The sequence below is a fragment of the Rutidosis leptorrhynchoides genome, chromosome 10 (assembly GCF_046630445.1).
Source record: "Rutidosis leptorrhynchoides isolate AG116_Rl617_1_P2 chromosome 10, CSIRO_AGI_Rlap_v1, whole genome shotgun sequence".
Lineage (NCBI taxonomy): Eukaryota > Viridiplantae > Streptophyta > Magnoliopsida > Asterales > Asteraceae > Rutidosis > Rutidosis leptorrhynchoides.
In genome coordinates, this window is record NC_092342.1 from 345612297 (window position 1) to 345626832 (window position 14536).

Here is a 14536-nt window from a genome sequence, read left to right on the forward strand (position 1 = left end):
GATACTCATAATACGTTCAGCAATCTCATATTTTAAGGAATTAATAATCAATTAATGATAGTAACTTTTTCTATATAAGGAATCAATATAAATGATTGATAATAAAACTAGAGCAAACGAGTGATGATACGTTTCAACAGTCTCATACTCCGTATTAATTGATAACTTTTTCTATATAAGGAATCAAAATAAGTGATTCATAAACGTTAAAAAAGTGATTGAAACTCTTGAGTTCTTGAGAGCAAAATTCTTTTGGGGCGGTAATGATAATGCCCATAAAATGAATTGTATCAAATGGCGTACTGTGTTAAACCCTCTTGAAGATGGAGGTTTAAATGTGACTAGCTTACGTTAGTTGAATCTTGCTCTCATCTATAAATGGAAGTGGATATATCTAGTTAACAAAGGCTCAAAATGGACAATAATTATCAATGCTATTCACGGATCCAATAAAGGACATAAATTGCCTTCAAAGCATTTGATTACAGGTACATGGCGTAATATTGTAAAAGGTATCGAAAATATACATGAATCACAGTTTGTCCCTCAACACAGCATGCGCATAAGCATTGGAAACAGTTGTCTGATCCAATTTTTGGCATGACACTTGGTTAGGAGATATTCCTTTTGCTTATCGATTTCACAGGTTATTTATGATCAATACGTATCAAGATAGCTTCGCGGCTAACCAATTTTGTGACAACAATTGGAGGTGGTTTTGGAGAAGGCCTCCACATGGTGGTTTAGAATATGCTCAAATGACTGAACTTCTTTCCCTTCTTGATTTTGTTTCACATGTTGAGATTCCAGATTATTGGATATGGTCTTTAAATCTATCTCATATTTGTTTCGGTTAAAAGCACTAGGAAAGTCATTGATAAGTAGTACATCATTCCAGCTACTAGACCTACGAGCTGGTGCAAATACATTCCCATCAAAATTAATGTGTTTACTTGACGATTAAATTTACTTTCTCTCCCAACAAGAATCAACCTCATGGCATTGTGATATCGGCTAAAACGTCACGTTTTCACCTCGGTATTAAGGCCCAAAACAATAAAGTTCCAAAATTTATCGCTAAAATACCCGCTTCGGCGGTTAAAATTGAAGAACAAGTGATTACGAAGATGTTGCAGGAAGAATCAAGAGAATCGGAGCTAAAACGAAGATTTCAGAGCGAAAACGGTAAAAGACACGAAATCAAGTTACGATCCAGTGAATTCAGAAAACCGGGGCAGGCCAAGTGGCTTGCCAAATGGCCTGCCACTATGGCAAACGGCCTACCACACGGGTCAAGCAAACGGGCACAGCAAACGAGCAAGGCTGGCAAACGGGCTCTGCAAACGGCTTGCCAAACGGACTGCCAGCCGTTTGCAGGCAAATTTCAAGTCTATTTAAAGGGTCTTTGTCATCCATTTTTCCACACACTTCAATTCATTTCTTTCTCTCTCTTTCTACAATATTAGTCATACTTTCAAGGTCTTCAACTCCGTGCGGGAAACCTAGTACCCGGAGAAGAACGTTGCAGATTGTATTAGGAGCAGTCTGGAGTTTGAAGTTGTCACTTTTTTATTCGGAACTCGTTTAATCTACTGGTACTTCTATCCTTTGTCTTTATATAATGTTTTCCATTATTACGCTTTGTGATATTATTGCCGTGATTAGCGAGTAGTTATCTTTAGTGTATGTTATGATGTAGTCAGCTATAATGCTGAAATAATATTACGTCTTGTGTATGTTGTCGAGATGCTTTCCGATTATTCTTTAAACTCAATCGCTTTTCCAACTAATAGAACGTAGTTATTGGCTCTGTAATTGGGAAGTCGCGAACCTCGATTCAGAGTACACTATCCGTGTCACCCCTTGGTAAGAAAAGTCTATCGGATACAACGTAAGTTTGACTGAGGCACACCGGTTGTAGTAAGTCCACCGAGCCTTGGATTCTGAAGGAGGACTCTTTCGTAATGAAACATCTAACTAGACCCCTAGTACATTGTCGGTCCTAGACCATGCTAGTGTAGTCACCAAGCATATAAACTTCGTACGTGCACGCTGAAGCACAGCGGTTGTTGTAAGTTGTACCTCTGCTAAGTAAGGCCATGGAACCCGCTCAGTGCTGATTAGTACACTTCACCATAACGCGGTCTCAAGCATTGCACCCCGCTTGAGGGATTCTTGGTTAATTAAGGAGCTGTTTTTTTTAAACACATAAAGGATTTGACCATTAGGATAACCGAACGTGTTCATGGAAGTCAAAACCCGACTTGGCCATGGTGTCTTTATGGTTGAACTCTTTTTAAGGGCCTAACTATCTTTTAAACCCAATCATTAACGAAAGCATCGAAACATATCACGTCTCTTGGATACGGTAAACCCTCTATTCTATTATGCTTAATAAAGTTTAGACCTTTGTGGAATGTTAATACGTCACCCAACCGAGTCGCTCAATTGGATGAGTCGTCTGAACGTGTATGCCTGTAGTCAGACTGCACGGGCGTCAGGGGTAAGGGACGTTGCTGTCTATTTAGAATCTTCAAGCCTATCGCATTACCCAGTGACATGTCTTATGACAGGGGCGTTTAGGACTAGTGTAATGTATACAAGGCCACTGCATATTCATGAGCCAGTATTTTATAATTCCGGCAGAGTAACTGACGAAATCATAGCATGCGCTTGTTTTAACCTTATATGAATTACAAATTTTATAGCATTTACTTTACTTTATCTTATAAACTAGAAAACCCAAAATTAGGTAACTTAGGATTATCACTACTCCTGCACCTTAGGTAACTTAGCATTACCCAGTGAATTACTTTACCACTACTCCTGCACCTTATGATTATATTAAGCTTTAAATATAGGTTCGATTCTGCTGATATCTCAAAAATACGACCCTATGTCATACTTCCCTTACTCAAAATAAGGAGTAGTACGATTTAGGCCCCGCTAAATATAAATTTAAAAACATTACCCCCTGTTGGTGGTTGATTCTTAGGCCTTGCGGCCTAACGACACCGCATAAATAAAATCGATCGTTTCGGCCATATCACATCGACTTGGAACATACTTCATGCGGTCTTTGTGATCATTTTGATGAATATGAATCCCAATTGTTTATTTCTTGTGAACCTAGTATCCAAATTTGGGACAAGATTAGATGTTGGACCAACCTTCATTCCTCATTGGAGGTCTATTGAAAACATTTGGCTATGGGTTAATGGGATTCCTAATACGGGCAGGCAACGAACGATACTCAGAGTTATCATTATTTCGACTTTGTGGAATGGAAGCTTTGCAATAGTTTTGTCTTCAATGATCCTAACTTCAAGAAGTCACATGTCTATGATAATATAGTGGTTTCGGCTTTTAATTGGTTATATTCCCCTTTTAATAAAGGTTGTAGTAATTGGATGAAGTGGCTTCCAAGTCCTTTGAACGCTATGTAACATAGGTAGAGCGTAGTTGGGTTTCGGTTCTTTGTATTGTTTTTCTAGCTCGTTGCTAGTTTTTTTAACAAAATTACGCCTTATGCTGTTGAAAAAAAAATTAACAAAACAAAACACACGTCATTGTAAACATGTCAAAAAGAAACATTTGGTAGCATATTAACACCCCAAAATTAAAATAATATCATGGTTAGGTAAGTGATACATAAATTATGTATGCTTGTAGGGGTGGTAATTTGTAACACCTCAAATTAAAAACTATATCATTTTAAGTGCCATATAAAGTAGATCATTGTGAATGATAATCTGGACGATATTGTGGATGTTGATACGGTTGATGTCGGTCTTCAATTCAGGAGTTTAGGAGCTGCGAAAGTTGCGAGTGTGGAACATGCTTCGGGTCCGGTTGAGATCGATGTAACAGAGCGGGTTGATTTGAATGTGGTAATAAGTGTGTATTCTGACGAGGTGTTTGTGCCTATCTATTCTTCGAATTACAATGTTAATTTAGGTAATAATTTACCTACTGGTGCAAAAGAAGGAATGCAAAATGTGGCCATGTTATAAATATGTAGTATGAGACATCTTCTTCTGATATATTGCTTCGGTTATTATCAAGGGTGGCTGCAAATCTAATGTTAATGCTAGCATCGTCAATGGGCAAAAAATTGGAAGACCCAAAGGTTCGAAAAATAAATCAAAGAAGCATGTTGCGCGCGGTGTTGTTTTTTTGTAAATGCAGGACGTGGTCGAGGTAAGGGTGGACTATCATAAGCAGGATATGATAGCCTTTTCATAGACGGTGGTGATATATCTTTATCGTTCGTTGTGGACGATGTCTCTCGAACGCTTTCAATCCCGAATCCCCTTTTAGGTATTATTACATTTCTAGATGGAGGAAAGTGGTGACTTACGAGCAAGTTGATGATAAGTTTCAGAGGCCGTATATTAAAGATAAAGGTAAAAATCTCTTTCGACGCAGGCGCGGATGGAGGTCGTTAGGTATCGTTGTGTTTGGCTCGTTTGTTTGTTATGCGTTTTATTGTGTTTAGCTTTGGTTGATGCGTGCGCTTGTTGGAGCTCCTAATTGGTATTGTTATGTTTTTGTTTAAGGCGAGCGTTAGTTAATTAGCGTTTGTTTAGTTGGTTAAGATTTCTTTTGCATCGAGCCTAGTCGGTATCTCTTATATTTCCTTGGTCAGACTTTCATTTTTGATGAAAGGGTCTTTGTTTATAAAATTTTCGCTACGACTTCAAGGGATGGACTCGATTGAATGACCAATCACTTTCCTTTTTTGTAGGATATTAAATTCAAAAGATCATTATTAGCGTAGTAGATTGACCCGAGTGCGTAATACACCAGTTTTTTTTTTCTTCTTAAAATAACAATATTATATATAAAATACCTCATAACTTCACAAGTCATTACTTTACTATATTATTATTATTATTATTTATATATTTATTTATATATTTATATTTATTTATCTTTTATTTATCTTATGTACTAAATGTGCCAAGTATTTTCATCGTTTTTTCCAATTTCAATTTATCAAACCACAATTAACCAAAAGTTACAAAACAACCCCTTAAACTATAATACAATTTACATCTTCTACATGAGTGTAACATATAAAATTATTATTTTATTAAAAATTTTTAAAGAAACTCTACCCAAATTTTTAACGGACTCTATCTTTCTGCTCGTCACGAGTTAAATTTTTCCGACACCACCGTTCAACTCGAAATAATTTTACGAACGCAACGCAACTAATTATACGCGAAACAGACGCATTTTAAAAAACGCTAAACATTTTCGAGTTATCTTTCATACATATATACACATATAATAAACAATCCAAACTAACTACATCTGTCGATGGTTTCGTTCAGCTATTTTACGCGGTTTTCCTGGCGTTAAAAACGCGTAGGCCATTAAATACATTAGGTACTAATCACGTGCATGCAAACACACTCGCATCAACGCTTTTTCAACTCTGTAAATATTTAACACTACATTATATATGATATGTAAACCCAAATGCCCCGCCGCATAGCCTTTCTTACTAGTTATATATACACACCCAAAATTTAGTCGTTCCATTCCTAAATTTCTCCAAAACGACATCTTTTCCATATATAAAAAACCCACCCGTTCCTCCACCTACCTTCTTCTCCTCCGTGCCTCCCTCTTTTCTCCAAACCAAAACCCTAAACATCCATCACATCATCCCGAGCATCGTGCGTGACGAACAAATCCGATTTTAATCACCACAAAAAGAAAAAAAAAAAAGCAATCTTCATCTTCATTGCTTCATCCAACTGTTGCTGACCAACAATTAAAGGTTTTCCTCTTCATAATTTGGTCTTCTAAATAAATAGATTAAAAGGAGGATTTAGGTTTATATTTGGTTTTTTAACCCCTTTCTCCTAAAGTAGTTACAGTCTTCGATTGAAACTTCCCTTTCGGGGTGTAACTGTGTAAGGTAGAAAAATTATCTTTCATTTTATTCTGATTTCGACTCTAATATAATGTGTATGCTAATATACTAATGTATCCTAATGCTAAATAAATCAATGATATGAATGTATTGTAATGGTTTGGTTAATGTGGTTAGTTTAGGGAGATGTGATTGTTTCAATTTATGGATAAGAATTAAATTTGTAGTTAGTGAATTTTGCTTCATTGTTTCAACTATGCTTTATTGGAATGGATAATAAAACCGATGTGCTTTTGTGGAATTGTAGTTTATATAATAAAGGATGATACTTACTGCCCTGACATCATAAAACATATTTTTTGTAGAAAAAGATGTTTGGAAAAAGGTCAGTTGCATATATTGGTGCAAACTTATCTAATCTTTCAATCATTGCAACCGAATGAAAACCTGTTTATAAGTGCCTAGGGTCCAGTGCATACCAAGAATCAACTGTTGACATGGTTGTGAAGGAATCCCAATCACCAACAGAATGCTGATATGTGAACTGAGTACTGTTTGCGGAACCATGTTTACTTCATTAATTACGAATGTAAAAATTTATACATAATGCTAGCAAAACAATACTACTTTGTACTTACCATCGAGTATTTAATTTGATGTTAACGAAGGATTACTTGAATTCGACTTATGTAGGAATCTTCAATGGGTAAATACATCGTGCAAAAATATATAGCAGCAGAGGCAAGGTTAAGATGGTGGCGACTAACAACACTGATGGAGATGAAATAGCCATGAGCTTGCGGTGACGGTAAGCCGTTGAATGTCAAGAGTGTGATAAAAAAGTGGTGTTGAAATGACCGGGTTTGTGCTATGGCAAAAAAAAGGTCTGACCTTTGGTCTTTACTCTTTAGAAATGGTTGTTTCCAGTTATAAGATCAACGCCGTGGCATCATCATCATGTATCGCGTTGTCCATCTAGACCTCTTCTACATTCGTTATAGGTATAATTTCATTAGTCAACATCGTGTTTGGTTTTGGTGTAACTTTTAAGTAAAGAAAATTGCATACTTATTTCAAAAACTCAACCATTAACTTGAGTAGATCACGTCTTGAAATGTTTTGGATGCTAATTGTTTAGTCTTTTTGTGTAATGATGGTCAATTTGTCCTTGAATTCAATTCTTGATTTTGGTTAGAATAGTACTCTTTTTGCTGTACTTGGTTAGAATAACTACCACCACTCATTTGTTTAATCCCAACTTTTGTCTTTTAATATCGACTTTTGTGGTTTAATATCGCATTTTGTTATTTAATATTGAGTTTTGGTAATTCCTTTTTGGTTACAAGTGACAATCTCCTGACATTTTTTTTTTACCTCAATATGTTTACCTGCAGACTGTTGCATCTGAGATTGCAATTTAATATTATGTAATCATCTGAGTTTTCCAAATTTAATGTCGTGTTATCATCTGAAATTGCATTTCAGTAGTACAATTATATTGCAATCTTCTCTAATTTTAAGTTACATTCCACATTGTATAGTGTTTTGACTGAGATTGCAATTCAGGTCACCAAAAGTCCCCGTGATGCCTGTAGCTTCATTTTGAAGAACACAACGAATCCTAATCAAAGAGGCATGCACAAGGGTTACTGAGAAAGGTGAAACATATTATATTTAAGTTTGACGTCATTATATTTACTTGGTCGATTTGAGTCATGTTTCATCTCTTACAAGATGAATGGGTCGTATGAAACAAAATAGCTTAAACGAAAACGTTGTCAACTCACCCAAGTTAATTAGAATTTAAAATCTCTTAAATCTTGCCATATTCAAAAATAATAATAATTAGATATTGATATGGACATGGTATAAAGCAGACTAGAAATATTTTTATGGATACTAATATTTATTTTTTTCTAATTTGTTCCTGAAGTGGATTTAGAAAAGCGGGGGCTAATGAAAGGAAAGGAGGTGTTGTTCGTCCACTTCATTGTGTTCGATCTCAAGACATTACTGGATGAGAATCAACTTCATAAGCCATAGGCAACGGGTCTCTTGAAGATTTGGTTCTTCATTAACTGACAAGGAAGACATGCCGACAATCTCTAAACCTTGAAGTTGATGCTTACATGTGAGACCCTAAAAATTACCTGGTATGTTTACATTCTTTGATTAAAAGTTATAATCTTTTTTTAAGTATACTTTTTGGTTGTATTTGTGATTATAAACGGAATAAGTAGTTAGCACTTAGTACAGAACAATCTAAAAATGATTTTTTTCTACTTGAAGAATACAAATGTAGTCATTTACAATTTTACAGCTATTGGAAGATTGGTTGTAAATGGTTACATTGGTTGAAGAACGTAGCCATTTTGTGTATACAAACACATATTGAAGTTTACAGCCATTAGCGATCGCCGCAACGGGCGGTCCGAACTTCAACTAGTTATAAGTATTCTTATATTCATGAGATAAGTTAGATATATATAAAGTGTGACTGTAGAATACTCATGGAAATCAAATTTTATAAAAACCATTCTAGAACACTCTCTGCTATTCCATATTTCCATTTTCATTATTTATTATCTATTTTCGAACTCCAAATTTGTGTGTGTTTTTTTTTCCGGCAAAATAACGAAAACTTTGTGTGTGTGTGTGTGGTTGGTGGCGTGAAAACAGAAACATTGAAAGCGTGTTAAACCTCCATAATTTCACAAAATTATACACAACAAACCTTTAATTTGTGGCTTTCAACCAAACCCCAAACTAATTTCATTCTTCATTGTGGAGCAAAGTTGGAAGAAATTTAAGGATTTACTCATAAACCCTAATTTAAGGTAACTGTCATTTTTATTAATCATTGTGTTACCGCGTAGTTATAATGTTTACATGATAACGTTATGAAACTTATACCACCATTTTAACCTTAATTGGTGATTACTAAAATTAGTTGTTTGTCTAGTCATTTAATCTATTGATTAAACTAGATGTGAGCTACATGGCATTTTTTATAATGAAAAAGAAAGAGAAAAAGATGGCTGTTTATGTATAATGATATAAATTTAAGTGTATGATGTTTTGATGAGCTAAAAGGCTATAGGTATCTGTATGTTAGTAACAAATCGGATTAAAAGAATGTTAACTAGCCAAACACCAGATTAAAGATGAACTACATGAACTATAACTGATTATGTTGGGTATGGATTATTATGAGGGTTGTGGGTACATTGGTGATTGGTGGTGGATATATATAGATATTGTGAATGTATTGATTTTTAGGTTCTTAAGTTGAACCCCATTAAATGTGTTTGACAAGTGTGATTTAGCAAGCTTGACATTTAAGGTGAGTACTAAATCCTCGTACTAATATGTTATGCCAAATTTTATAAATAATTATTGATAATATTGTTAATTGCCAATGAGATTTGTTATGTGTTCTATTCGAGTTATTAATGTCAGTTGGAGCTATTTTGTACTTAAGGGTCGTACTTCAATCTTGTTTAGCAAATTTGAATATGCAACTTAACTAACAACATGATAATTCAAAGTGAGTACTATTAGTTGTATTATTTGTTGAATTTATATTTATGATTTGTTAGCTTGAAGTTTGGTGCTGAATTTACTATGCCTTTTGGGCTATGAATTGTGAATAGAATATAAATGTGCCATGTTTGGGTAATGTTTATCAGTTGGGCTATGTACATGCCTTTGGGGCTACTTGATGCTAATTTAGCTATTTGTGTGTGCTTGATGAGAATATTGACAGCTTATATGTGGGTAGAGGTAAGAATATATATTTGAATGGTTTTATTATGGACTAGTAAATTTGTATATAAATGTGTATACAAGATAATGAGAAGGTCATGAATGAATGTGGTATTATTGAGTTGTGGTTGTCATTGTGTACAATTCTTCTTAGTTATGTACTACTTTTGGTCAAGTGGTGATTGGGTTGATTTTGGTATAAAATATTCATCGGTTTCTAGAAATGTGTTAAAGAACACAACATCTTTTCAACAGTAAGCAATATTATACAAAAAAATGTCCATCTGTCTCGCCTTTTTTGTGGCATTATAGATTTATATGTACACAATATAGGAAAAACATGTAATACATTGAAAGTACAATGTTATTGGGCATTCCACTTAATTGCTCAGTCATAAATTCATCTACTTTTCAACATTTAGTGACATGTTATGATTAAGAAAACACCGAAGTCATTTGAGAGAGGCGCAGAAGGGTTCATTATTATTGTTTTTTTCTAATTTCATGTGGTTCGTGCTACATGGTTAACGTATCTTAATTCTCATTATCGTTTTATTTTTTGGTCGAATGCGTGATAAAAACTTCTACGTTGGTTTAACGTTTGTAGGGCAAAGTACTGGCACTATGTCAAGCGAAGGATGTTGATGTTGTCTCAGGTACTTAAAGTTTTTATATTCCATGGTTCATCTTGTTTTGCCATGTTTCATAATTCAGTGCTCAGTGCTCAGGGGACAATAGGGTTGTCTTAGAGCTTTCAGTTTTGACCTTAGAACTTACTGAAGCCAACAAAAGCAATCAACACAATAATACATAGACAATGGGTACCAATAATAGAAACGATGGTGAAAATACTTGTGCTAGCTGAAAAGGAAATCATACAACGCCTAACAACCATGTCGAATCTAAAGATGCTGTTGGGTCACACAATTCGTGACTACTAGAAGGGTTGTATGAAGTATGATATTGGGACTCGAAACATGGATGAAAGAATCCACTTAACTACTGTAGTTAGGACTAGATACTCATCTATCCGTATCTATAAATTAGTTAAATCACAGTTCTTGGATTGTAATATCTTTAGAACCATGCTTACCAAACGGCCACTTAGATTTAGGTAAATTAATCAATTCAACATAATCAACATACTTTTTTAATATAAGAGAACTTCATACAAACTCAAGTCGCGGTTTTAACTGCAAATGTAAGGGGATGGGGTGAACGTTAACATCGATGATTTGCAAGTATCGATCTCCAAAACACTAGGCATTATGTCTAAAAGCGCTGAGAAAAAGGCAGTCACTTACAAAATTCGCGGTGCGTTTCAGAAAATCTGTTTCATCCCTGTGATTTGTTGCTAGAAAGATCGAGTCTTCCATATGTGCTTTCAGAGTTACGTTCAACAGAATAAGGATCATGTAGGCCAACTACAATTAAAAAAATTGGAGCAAAATCGTTCATTTTTTGAGATATATATTGATTGATGGAACAAAATCTAATATTACTTTAGTAATATATGAGTTAAAAAATACAAATTTGATGCTTACCCATAACACCAAAGAACCAAACATATAGTATTCTCGTTTAAGGAGAAAAAACTATCCAAGTTCGGTTAGGAAATTAAAGAAGAACCTCCACTTTGTTGGCTCATAAACGATGAGAAAATACTCACGAATGTAAAGAATGATAAGAAACAAAAAGTAAGCTCTCTGTTATTAATTAAGAACAATTAATAATCATATTAATATAAATGCATGATATTTTACAAAGAGACTACGAATATAAAATATCATGCATTTATATTAATATGATTATTAATCGTTCTTAATTAATAACAGGGAGCTTACTTTCTGCTTCTTTATCATTCTTTACATTTGTGAGTATTTTTTCATCGTTTATGCGCCAACAAAGTGGAAGTTCTTCTTTAATTTCCTAACAGAATTTGGATGGTTTTTTCCCCTTAAACGAGAAGACTATATGTTTGGTTCTTTGGTGTTTTGGGTAAGCATCAAATTTGTATTTTTAGCTCATATTACTAAAGTAATGTTAGATTTTGTTCCATCAATCAATATATAGCTCATAATATGCACGATTTGCTCCATTTCTTTTAATTGTATTTGGCCTACATGATCCTCATTCTGTTGAACGTAACTCTGAAAGCACATATGGAAGATTCAATCTTTCTAGCAACAAATCACAGGGATGAAACAGATTTTCTGACATGCACCACAACTTTTGTGAGTGACTGCCTTTTTCTCAGGACTTTTAGACATAATGCATAGTGTTTTGGAGATCGATACTTGTAAATCATCGATGTTAACGTTCACCCCATCCCCTTACATTTGCAGTTAAATTCGTGCCTTGAGTTTGTATGAAGTTCTCTTATATTAAAAAGTATGTTGATTAGGTTGAATTGATTACTTTACCTAAATCTAAGTGACCGTTTCGTAAGCATGGTTATAAATATATTACAATCCAAGACCTGTGATTTAAACTAATTTATAGATATAGATAGATGAGCATCTAATCCTAACTACAGTAGTTAAGTGGATTCTTTCATCCATGTATAGAGTCCCAATAACATACTCTATACAACACCCTTCTAGTAGTCACAAATTGTGTGACCCAATAGCATCTTTAGACTCGACATGTTTGTTAGGCGTTGTATGATTAACTTTTTAACTAGCATAAGTATTTTCACTAAGATCGTTTCTATTATTGGTACCCATTATCTATGTATTATTGTGTTGATTGCTTTTGTTGGCTTCAGTAAGTTCTAAGGTCAAAACTGAAAGCTCTAAGACAACCATATTGTCCCTTAAGCACTGAATTATGAAACATGGCAAAAACAAGATGAACCATGGAATATAAAAACTTTAAAATTTTCCCCATTTTTCTCTCTAAAGAATAGGTGCATATGGTAAGTAAATGTGCATTAATATGTGAGTTGATAGAGAATATGATGAGCATGTGCATGTGAAATGGTATGATTTGTTGTCCTAGTTGTAATCGCATTTGAAATGGTATTGGTGGTTGTCCTAGTTGTAATCATGGTCTACATGTTTTGCCCCATGATTATACTAGTGGTTAATTAATAATAGTTTATTAGTAGGATCTATAAATATGTAATACAATTGTTGGAAAGGGAGAGAAAGGAGTATGTTTGTTTGGTATTCGGCTGTGAGCAGCTTGGGCAGGAAGTTGTAGTGCTACTTCTCTGATTGTTATCTTTTCCATTATTAATTTAAGTATTTGATTTCCTTTGAATATTATTTAAAACTTGTTCTTCATCATTGTTATTTCTATTTTTTATTTATTTCTATTACCTACTGCAGTTATTATTATTTTGGTTTCTATCAATTGGTTCCATTGCCCTAACCCACTCATCTTCCTCATGGTGAATCAAGATCAACAACCTATCACCACTTGCTTACAAGCAAAAATTGATGCTCATGATGAGCAACTCACTCAGTTAACATCCAAGGTGGATGACCTCACCTCCCCTGTTCAATTGATTAAAGCATTACTTGAGAAATTGCTTGATACAAATAATCAAAACCAAAAATCACCAATCTCAGATCCAGAATCAACTCCTCACCCAACAATTATTCTCGGATCATCATCTGGAAATCAGAAAACACCCCTGTATGAACCACCCATTAATGAAAATCACTTTGAAGAGTCTCTGTTTTCATTACCCAAAGTTAAACTTCCATATTTTGAGGGTAACGATCCAAGGGGATGGATAACTAAAGCTGAACTCTATTTTCAAGTACACCATACACCACCGGATCAAAAACTAACTTTAACTCAGATGTGTATGGATGGTGTAGCACTCAATTGGTTCACTAACCTTTTAATCAAAAATCCAACCACTACCTGGGCTGATTTCAGGATGAAACTAATGACCAGATTCAGTGGTACACGATTCATTAATGCTCATGAAGCACTGGGCTCTCTATTTGAAGAAGGCGATATGGAACACTATATCGAGGAATTTGAAGCTTTATCAGCCCTAATTCCTGACCAATCGGAAGAACAATCGATTGATATGTTTTTAAGGGGATTACAAAATGATGTTAGAAATTGGGTACTAGCATTGAATCCAAGGTCTTGTGATCAGGCGATGGATTATGCACGCCATGTCGCCATCGCTACTAGGGGTGACGAACAGAAGGGTTTACAACATACAACATCAACCGGATATCCTTCTTATTCAGGTCTTAAGTCCACTTCAAATTATAATAGGTCAGGCCCTTTTATCTCTCCATTGGTCCAGTACCCTACTAAGCCCATAGTGCAAACAGGCCCAAATAACTCCCAAACACAATCCACTACGCTAATTAAACCGTACGCTTCTTCAAAATCCAATACCAGATATTTATCAAAACACGAGTGGGAGGAGAGAAGACGTAAATGATTGTGTTTCCGTTGTGGCTCACCCTACTCACCACAACACAGATGTTCAGAGGGACAATTGCGAGTCCTTTTGTTCGCTGATGGGGTGGAAATAACTGATGATGGAGAGATACGCTTCATGGAACATACAGACTTTCATGGCATTAATGGTGAATGGCACAATTGAACCCGTTCCTCCCGACACTCTTACCCAACGCCCAAATCTCTCGGCTTGAGGACAAGCCTATTGTTATCAAGGCGGTATTTATAGAGAATATGATGAGCATGTGCATGTGAAATGGTATGATTTGTTGTCCTAGTTGTAATCGCATTTGAAATGGTATTGGTTGTTGTCCTAGTTGTAATCATGGTCTACATGTTTTGCCCCATGATTACTATTATCATATTATATTACTAGTGGTTAATTAATAATAGTTTATTAGTAGTACCTAGATCTATATATATGTAATACAATTGTTGGAAAAGGAG

General features: G+C 34.9%; 1 long non-coding RNA gene across 3 annotated transcripts; it reads left to right on the forward strand.

Annotated features, from left to right (window-relative positions):
* Nucleotides 1-5738: 5738 nt before the first annotated feature.
* LOC139871769 (uncharacterized) lies at nt 5739-12907 on the forward strand. 3 transcript variants are annotated; one of them, XR_011766767.1, is made up of 6 exons: nt 5739-5791; nt 6253-6476; nt 6581-6888; nt 7454-7545; nt 7821-8040; nt 10260-12907. It is a non-coding gene; the product is annotated as an uncharacterized lncRNA (long non-coding RNA). The 3 variants fall into 3 exon arrangements; XR_011766768.1 differs by having other exon boundaries at nt 6253-6435; XR_011766769.1 differs by lacking the exon at nt 6253-6476.
* The last annotated feature ends 1629 nt before the right edge of the window (nt 12908-14536 follow it).